At 47.1% G+C, this 9707-nt stretch overlaps 1 protein-coding gene across 1 annotated transcript in view; it reads right to left on the reverse strand.

Moving 5' to 3' along the window:
- Positions 1-218: 218 nt before the first annotated feature.
- TWIST2 (twist family bHLH transcription factor 2) overlaps positions 219-9707 on the reverse strand; it is a 23609-nt gene continuing 14120 nt past the window's right edge. Inside the window, exon 2 of the mRNA XM_057378673.1 lies at positions 219-579. The gene's annotated coding sequence lies outside the window, so the exon portion shown is untranslated. The remainder of the gene's footprint in view (positions 580-9707) is intronic.

Below are 9707 nucleotides of genomic sequence, written 5' to 3' on the forward strand. Positions count from 1 at the left end.
AAGAAATCATGCAGGGAGCTGGGGGCATGGTGGGTTTTATTCCTCCTTTTCTTATTTTTTTTTTTTTTTTTTATTCTGAGAGCCTTGGTCCAGTTTTGCTGTGCCTATACGAGAAACCAGGTTTGGAATTTAAAAATTAAAAAAAAAATAAAAATACAGTCAGTGAGAAGTAAAATTCAAACCCAAAGATGCCTCATAAATTGKTCCTKRATCAAGATTTTTTTTTTCTTTTTTTTTCCAGAAAATAACTYCAAAAATAAAAAATTCAATGTCAAACGCACGGAGAGACAGACAGACAGACACGAAATCCCGATGACAACGAACAGCCAGGAATGTTGCTTCTCCTTTTCTCTTTGGTCAGTGGTTTTTGGGGGGGAGATGTTGCAAAAGAAGCTTCAGCCCCTTCCTCTCTKGGGTGCTGTTTCGCTGCTCAGTCCAAAACGCTCCAAAACACCAGAGTTGGGAGTGAGGGAGGTCAACAGGGGTCTTTAGGACCACGTTCCTTGAGGTTTTTAAGGTTTCAGAAGCTACAAACTTGGAGAAATCCCAATTCCACTTCGGTTGCAGGCRCTGGACAGTCTGGAGGGAAGGAAAAGCAAAAAAAAAAAAAATTAGAAAAATGAATACAAATCCAGGAAGTCTTTCTGGGATAGGTTGGGAAGGGATTTTTCCCTACAAATATGTGAGATTTTTCCTTACAAAACCCTGATTTCAGCAGAGTGGAGTTAACCCAGGCACTGTGCAAGATCCTGGAGCATCCCTGGAGGAGATGGAGTTAAAATTCCTTTGCTTTTTGGTCTGCAGCCTAAATTCAGGGTCTGGTGATGTGACACATGCAGGGAGGGATTCGGAGTCTTAAAATGTTCTCCCCCGGGGCTGGGTCAGATGGAATGACAAAATTTTTCGGGTTTGGTTAGGGTTATTTTTTGTTCTTTCCAGAGTTTTTGGGGAGAGAAGGCCCTTTGGGATAATTCAACCCCATGTTCCTAAATCCTACTCTGGTGGAAGATGTTGGGTTTTAAGGTCAGTTTTCCAACCCAAATCATCCTGCTCAACAAAGTGATGCTCACACCCTCTGCACCCCATCACCCTCTCCCTGGGAATGAATTTTCAGCCTAAAATGGGAAATCCCCAAGCAGGGGCATCAGAACATCACAAGATCACGGAATTTGGTGTTTGGGTTGAGCTGGAATTTGGCTTTGAGTTGGAAAGGGAGTTTTAAAATCCTTTATCTCATCCCACCCCCATGCCAGTGGCAGGGACGCCTCCTGCCAGAGCAGTTTGAGCCATCCTGGCCCTGAACATTTCCAGGAACAGGGAAATTCTGTAGGACAAACCTCATGACCCCACAGTGCCCCCGGGATCCCCCATCCCGCTCGGGGCTCTGCCGGCGAGGTGCCGCTCCCGCCCCAGCTCRGAGATCAAACAGCAGCTGGAATGATTTCCCCGCTGAGGAAAGCTCCCATTTCCTCTCCTTTCCCTCTCCAAATTATTAATTATCTAATTACAACCACATTTTGCACAACRAGCTCAGGGGCTCGTCAGGCTGCCCGGGACCACTTCAAAAACTCCATTTCTCGTGATTTTGGGGTGTTTCTGACCATGAAAGGCTAAACCCAGCAGAATTCCCTCTATTTTTGGAGTGTTCTCCACCAAGAGAGGCTGAACCCAGCAGAAATCCCTTGATTTTTGGGGTGTTCTCCACCCAGAAAGGTTAAACCCAGAATTCCCTCAATTTTTTGGGGTGTTCTCCACCAAGAAAGGCTGAACCCAGCAGAATTCCCTCGATTTTTTTTGGGTTGCTCCGAGGTGCTGTGTCCCTCCCTTGCTGGAAAATTCAAACAAATATAAAAACAGCTTCAACCGAGGAAAAAAAAAAAACAAAACAAAAAAAAAACCAAACTTTAAACAGGAAGGATCTCCCTTGCCAAAGACACATTTCCCACTGCCAGGAGGAGGAGGAGGAGGAGGTGGAGGAGGAAGGTTTGTGGGAGCCCCTGGTTAAAATTCTGGCAGCTTGGGAGCGGGAAAAAACAAAACGGATCTGGGGTTTGGGAGCATCACCCGCAGCTCTGCCCTGTGGGGTGGCCATCAGGAACTTTTGGATAGTAAAGGTTTGTTTATTTTGGGTGAACAGAAAAATTTTGGGGTGAATAGTTGCAATTAGATACGAAAAAAAGTCAGTTCGCGGAGAAGCCATGAGGAAAAAAGCAAAAAAATGGAAAAAAACCCCAAAAATTCCAAACTTTACCCGTTCTATGCATTGAATGCACCTTCCATTGCCTCCTGAGTCCCACATCCTGTGGGATGCGGATCCTTTTGGGATCCCACGGGCTCCAGCAGCGGCAATTCCAGGCAGGAAAAGCCTGAAATGYGCATCCAGAACCTCGGGAACGGGTGGGGGAAAAGGGGTGAAATGGGGAAATCGGGAAAAAAGGTGCAAATTCCGGGTGGGCACGGTCTGAAAAGAATGTCCAAAGCATCGGGAATGAATGGAAATCAGGAAAGGAGATTTCCAGGCAGGAAAAGCCTGAAATGTGCACCCTGAACACGGAAATGGGTGGAAATCAGGGAAAAAGGGTGCAGATTCTGAGCGGGAAAAGCCTGAAATGGCCATTCAAAGAATTGGGAATGGGTGAAAATCAGGGAATGAGATTTCCGGGCAGAAAAAGCCTGAAATGCGCATCCCAAACATGGGAATGGATGGAAATCAGGGAAAAAGGRTGCGGATTCTGGGTGGGATAACCCTGCAATGCACATCCCAAATATGGGAATGGGTGGAAATCAGGAAAGGAAATTTCCAGACTGGCACCACCTGAAATGCTCATTCCAAAGCATCGGGAATGGATGGAAATYGGGGAAAAAGGGTGTGGATTTTGGGTGGGGAAAGCCTGAAATGCGCGTCCAAAACCTCGGGAATGGGTGGAAATTGGGGAAAAAGATGCAAATTCCGGGTGGGCAAAGCTTGACGTGCGCATCCAAAGAATTGGGAATGGGTAGAAATCAGGGGATGAGATTTCTGGGAGGGCAAAGCCTGAAATTCACATCCCAAACGTGGAAATGGGTGGAAACCAGGGGAAAAGGGTGCAGATTCCGGGTGGACAAAGTCTGAAATGTGCATCCCAAACCTCGGGAATGGCAGGAACTCGAGGAAGGAGGATGGAGCTGCCACAGATGACCCATTCATTCTGAGATGCTCACGGTGACAGCCCCCACCCCGCACGGACACAGCCTGCAGACTGAGCGGGAATTTAATTTAATTTAATTTAGGGCAGAGCTGGCAGTCACTGGGAGTGGGATAAACTCCTCTGAGATCAGACAGGGCTGTGCAAACACCCTGCTGCCCCCTCCCCATTCGGGGAGAACAGATCTCACTGACCAGAGGAAAACCTTCCCCCTCCCCCTCGRCATTTCTGCCARAATCATGCAAATTTTAGGAAAAAAACACCTCCAAAAAGAAATATCTACATCTCTGGCTTTCTTGTTTTTCCAAGGGAACTCTTTGGGGCTGCCCCGCTCAGCTCCTCTGCTCTCTCACCATTTTTCTGTGTGCAGCTGCAGTTCCCAAACCTCAGGAGYGGATTTTCCTACCCTTTTCCCCACTTTACCTGTCCTTGCACAGATTTAATATTATGGGAGCAAGTCTGGCTGAGCAAAAGGAGGAACAGCCTCAGATTTTTTTTTTTTCTTTTTTGTTTTTTGTCATCAGAGCAGCACAAAAGCTCTGTAGTAACATCTACTCCTAGGAGTAAACCAGGGGGAAGGATGACGAGCATCCATTATGAGTGACTCAGCTGTGCAGATCAGAGCCAGCAGAATTGAAAACAACCGCCCCCCTTCCCTGTTTTAAAAGCATCTATGGTTCAAATTCCTTGTTTTAAATAGAATTATAATGGGAAAARAAAAAAAAAAAAAAAGAAATTTGGGGCCACCCACTGAAAAGCAGAGACAGAAAACCCACAGAATTTTRGGGGCTTCTGGGAACAATCCAGGGGACAGGTACGAGTGTCCCAGGAAGTTTTTCATGTCCCTGACAAAGAGCAGCCCGGACACCTGCAGGCCAGATGTGCGCAGCTGTGCGTGCTGCTGCCCATCGCCCCGGGCTCGCAGCCCGCTCCAGATGTTGGCCCTGACACTCASAGGGCTGCGAGGGCCGGGCTGCAGCCAGGGAAATGCAGGCTCAGGCTTTTCCCTCTCCCCAGCCCAGCTCTGCACGCCAAGCCCGGCCCGGAGAGTCCCCGTGGCCTGAGCAACGAGAATTTGGGGRAATTTTGGGGAGAGGCGCCGGCATCCTATAGCTGGGAATTTTAATGCCCCCACAGGAGTGGCCTGGTGGGATCCTGCTGTGCATTTCAGACCCCAAACCCTTTGGGATTGGTGCATCCTGGTGTTTATCCACACGTGGTTTCACCGCCTCTCCATGGGCACAAGTGTAAAGGGTTTTAGTTTTTTATGGCAAAAAAAAAAGAATGGCACTCGTGCCTACAGCTCTGGGAAACAAAATCTCACCTGTCCTGAGCCTTGGAGAAGATTGCTGCAATGTGAATTTCTTTACCCCAATGTGAATTCCTCCACCCCAATTCTCTGTCCCCAAATGTGAATTCCCTGTCTCCAATTCCCTGTCCCCAATGGGAATTCCTCCATCCCAATTCCTTGTCCCCAATGTGAATTCCCTGTCCCCAATGTGAATTCCCTGTCCCCAGTGCGAATTTCTTTTCCCCAATGTGAATTCCTCCATCCCAATTCTCTGTCCCCAATGTGAAATTCTTTTCCCCAATGTCAATTCCTCCACCCCAATTCCCTGTCCCTCGTTCCTCCATCACCACCCGGGCTCTGAGGAGCAGAGGGGGTTCAGTCCCAGGGTTTTGGGATGGGATTGCACCCGGCCAGGTCTCCATCTGGGATCAATCAGCAYGGCTTCCTTGAAGTCAAGGGGCCGAATTTTCACTGGGGATAAAGCATCTTAACCCTGCTGCAGTCAATAAACCCCTCTGATCTTGTTTTTATGGCAAGAACTGCCGACCCTTTAAAACACCTGGGGTTAGAGGGTGCTGCTCCATGCAGGGGGAGTTATATTTTAATATGACAAACAATCCTGCCGGGGARGGGGTTCTTGGCATGGGGTGAGGCACTGTGGGGTTTGTGGGGTTGGCTGGGACATTGGGATTGGCGGTTCTGTCACCTGGGAATGGGGACAGGGAACTGCAACAGGTATGACCAGCACGGCTTCTCCGCATTCCTGATCCCCTGTGCCCCGGGGCTCTTTCCGTCCCTTTTCCTGGGTCTGGAAGCTGCACCAGCATGGCACAAGGCTGGCACAAGGCTGGCACAAGCCACCCTGGGCCCCCCATCCCTCCTGGGCCCACATTTCTTCCAGCCTTTAGTGCAAATATTGTGCCAGGAATTGGCACGGAATGATTTTCCCTTCATACCCTGTAGTGTGAATGAAATTATTTCTGTGGCGCATCCTGGCCAGAAAATAAAGCAATGCCTTGACTCTCTAACATTAAAATGTTGTTGGAGAGTTTTTGTTTTTCCCTCAGTTTTGGTGACAATGCCACAGAGTGCAATGGTTTTCCTAAACTTTACGTTTTAGGGCATTGCCCACTCTTAGGCTCACAGAATATCCTGTTTGAACCAGGCTTAAAACCCTCAAACTTCTTAAACCAAGCCCAGTCGATTTCATCCTCTTTACCGTTTACAATCAGCTCTTTCCTCATCCTCCTTTCCTCATCCTCCTCCTCCTCTCCTTGCCAGCTCTCCCCCAAGTTTTTGTCTGTTTTTTTCCCAACCTGAGGGCTTTAATTTCTAGGTGAATATAATTTCTGGGCTAATATAATTTCTAAACTTACAGAATTTCTAAACTAACAGAATTTCTACAATCTCGTTTTATTCTGCTGCTTTGTGTTTCTCGCCCATCGATAAATCGCCCATTTCCGGAGCTCTCACRGCGCCTTTTCATCACAATTCTGGGTTTTACGGCTCGGCAAGAGGCGGAACAAATTTTTGAGCGCTCCCTCGCTGCTGTTTTTCRAAAGGGGAACAAACATTCTCGCTCCGGCAGATTCACATTTTGGGAGGGAGAAGCGGGCAAAGAGGGAATCTCTCCGCTCGAGGAGCCAAGAGGCCGGCGTGGCGGTGTTTAGAGGAGGATTTAATCACATGTTTAATATTTAAATGCGCTCYGTTCGCCCCGCTGGCTGGGCTGGGAAGGAGCCCGTGCTCTGCTGGCTCASAGAAGCAGCCGGAGACTCCCAACAACGCGATTTGTGCGCGGCACGCACCCGGCAGCGAGGGGAAAAATCCCTGGAAAATCGCTTTTCACGGTCTTTTCCAGGCAGATGCGCGCCTTCCCGCCYGGAGCTGTCAGGTTTTTTGGGGTCGGGGCGATGAAAGGAAGGGGTTAAAGCGGCGGGAGAGGTGACTCAGCCCCACAGCAGCTTGTTTGGGTTCGCCAGCTGCAAAAGCTGCGCTGCTTTGACTCTGCCAGGACCCTGCTGAGCCCGTGGCCCGTGTCACCGGGGCGGGGAAATCACTGCTCGGGTTTGGGACCTTAAAATGTCACCTCATCCAACCCCTGGCYGGAACAGGGACACCTTCCACCCGTCCGGGGTGTTCCAAGCCGCATTTGCCCTGGTTTGGGATGTTTCCTGGGAAGTTCTGATGCCGAGCAGCTTTTCTGCTCTCCCCGCTGAGTTTTGTATTTGCAGCGCAAGGAAACTCTTCTTTAAGGGTTTTACTCCCCGCGTGTGGTGTTTGGTGTGTTTAGAGGCTGAAATGAGGGTTTAAAGGGTTTTTAGGGAATCGGATGGAATGCAGGGAGGGAAGAGGGAAGCTTGRATCCGTTTGTGTCTGCAGGGACGCGTTCACGCTTCTGCACACAGCACCCGTGACTCCGGATTTAATTAAATATTCCGTGGGTGTGGAGGCTGCCTGGGGTGACTCAATTCAACAACTGTGCTCTCCTCTGTGTGCTTTTTACCTGTTACAAACGCTCTGGGGTTTCCTTTTGAGATTTCTAGCTGCCTTTTCTATTCAGATGCGAGTAAGAATTCTCATCGTGTGGTGAAAGCACGGAATGCTTTGGGTTGGAAGAAATGTTAAAACTCCACTTGTTCCACACTCTGACAGAGGCAGGGAACCTTTCTGCCATSCCAGGGTGCTCCAAACCCCATCCAACCTGGATTTGGACACTTCCAKGGATGGGGAATATCTGCATCAGTGCACTGTGCATTTCACCTCTAACACAGTGCTTCCCCACAGCAAATATCGCATTGAACAGACCCTGAAATCAAAGCAGCACTCACTGAAAGCACCACCAACAAATGAGTGAGGGAAATGAAGGGKTTTTTTTCCTGATTTTGGCTGATTTTTGCTGGAGCTGGAAGGAGAAATGCAAACGCTGGGCCCGRCTCTCCCCTCCTGGATGAGCGCGGGTGCACCCGACAGGAAACTGAACCTGCCATCCCACACGGCTTGGCTGAACAAAGCGATCTCTGCCCTTTCCATATTTATATTCCCGCTTGACTGSATCATCTGGCCCTCCAGAAAGTCCCTTCAGGAGGTCACGCAGCTGAAATAATAGCTAATGAATTTTTAACAAATTATTTCAGACTTATTAAAGGCTTTGTCCCTTCCCTTCCGAGCATTTGCAGGGCTGGGATCAGGATGGTGCCGTGTCACAGCAGCTCCAGGGACTCCAGGAGAGTTTCTCCTCCCAGAGATGTCCCCATTCTGCCCCCATCACCTCTGCTTTTTGAAGTCCAGGGGATGAGGCTCTTGGACTTCTCCAGAGTTGGATCATCCAAACCATTTCCATTAATCACTGCTCGGTTTGGGTTGGAAAGGACCTGAAAGATCCTGTGAGCRTGGAAAGACCTGGATTTATTCCTCTGGTTGCGCAAGGCAGGCTCTGACTGCAGGAATTGCTGATTTTGGCTGCTCCGAGGGATCTGCTCCCCTTTTCCCTGGATGCCAAGGTCCTCCCGTGTGCTCAGGGAGCAGTGGCTTAATTTTTGGGGACTCACTGCTTGTCCCCCCGATAGATCCAGCCAAATTTTCTTGCTGGCTGAGCAGGGGGATTCCTGTGGCACCAGACAAATCCATGGAGACAGCCCAGGACAGCTCTGCACCAACCTGTGCCCTCCCTTGGAATTCCTGTGTATTCCAAACCCGGCAATATTCCTCCTCCTTACTTAGGTTGGTGTTTTAAGTTAAGAATTTAAGTTTTTCCAAGAGATCCACAGAGTAACTCAATGRTAAAGGCTGTTGGATGTGAGTTCAGGCTGGAATTCTCAAAAGGAATTCCAAAAAAAATTTGGTCCCTTTCAAAATTTGAATCAAGAAAATTCAAAACAGAGATCAAGGAAATTCGGTGACTTTCAAAATTAGGATCAAAGAAATTCGGAGCCTTTCAAAWTAGGGATCAAGGAAATTCAGTGTCTTCCAAAATTGTGATGAAGAAAATTTGGTGTCTTTCAAAATAGGGATAATGGAAGTTTTCTGTCTTTCAAAATAAGGATCAAGAAATTTGGCATCTTTCAAAATAGAGATCAGGAAAATTTGGTGCCTTTTAAAATAGGGATTAAGAAATTTTGGTGTCTTTCAAACCTGGGATAAAGGAAATTTGGTGCCTTTCAAAATAGGGATCAGTAAAATTTGGCATCTTTCAAAATAGCAATTAAGAAATTTTGGTTCCTTTCAAAACAGGGATCAAGTGTCTTTGAAAAACCTCCCTGCTCTGGGGGAACCCTAAACCTCTTTGAGTTGTCTGCCCCTGTTAAGGTGTGAGCGCTCCTCCTCCCTAAAATATCAATTTTGTCCCTGGTTAAAGCTCCTCCCTCACCAAGGCCCCAGCAGAGAGTGTGATGGCCTAATTAATCCATTAATTTCGTATTTTTAATGGGTTTTAACCCCCAAATTCCCAATTTCCCAGCCTTTGGGTTTTAGATGGAAAAGCTTGAACACATGGTCTTGGAGTTCTAAATTACAAAAAAATTAAAATACATTTTCTGTCTCAGCTCATATCTGATGGGGAGGGAGGGGTGGAAATTGTCTTGGAATGGGGGAGGAACTGGAGGAAAATAAATCCAAAAATTCCAAAATTCCAAAACCCACAAACTCCAAAATTCCAAAATCCCAACATTCCAAAATTCCAAAATCCTCAAATCCACAAATTCCAAAATCCTCAAATCCACAAATTCCAAAATTCCAGAATTCCAAAATCCAAAAATTCCAAAATTCTGAAATCCCAAACCCCACAAATCCACAAATCCACAAATTCCAAAATTACAAAATTACAAAACCCAAAATCCACTAATTCCCAAATTCCAAACCCCACAAATTCCACAGATTCCAAAATCCCAAAATCCCACGCACAGCCTGTCCTTTGCAGAGTTTCCCTGGCACCGATGTAAAGCCAATTCTCCCCGCAGTGACACCCCTGAGATGTCCTTTGCCCCCTAAAAGCAGCCTGAGGATAAATGATTTGGGATTTTAATGGGTCTGAGACACCCAGGGGGTGTCCGGGTGCCACAGGTGGGTGCCAGAGCCTTGCTGCTGCTTTTTTATTGTTATTGTTATTATTATTATTATTATTATTATTTTCATTTTCATTTTAATTTTTTATTTTTTAATTTTTTTTTTATTTTTTTATTTTCATTTTCATTTTAATTTTTAATTTTTATTTTTATTTTTATTTTTATTTC

The sequence above is a fragment of the Malurus melanocephalus genome, unplaced genomic scaffold, assembly GCF_030028575.1.
Source record: "Malurus melanocephalus ecotype Western Australia unplaced genomic scaffold, MMel_1.1 scaffold_369, whole genome shotgun sequence".
Classification (NCBI taxonomy): Eukaryota; Metazoa; Chordata; class Aves; order Passeriformes; family Maluridae; genus Malurus; species Malurus melanocephalus.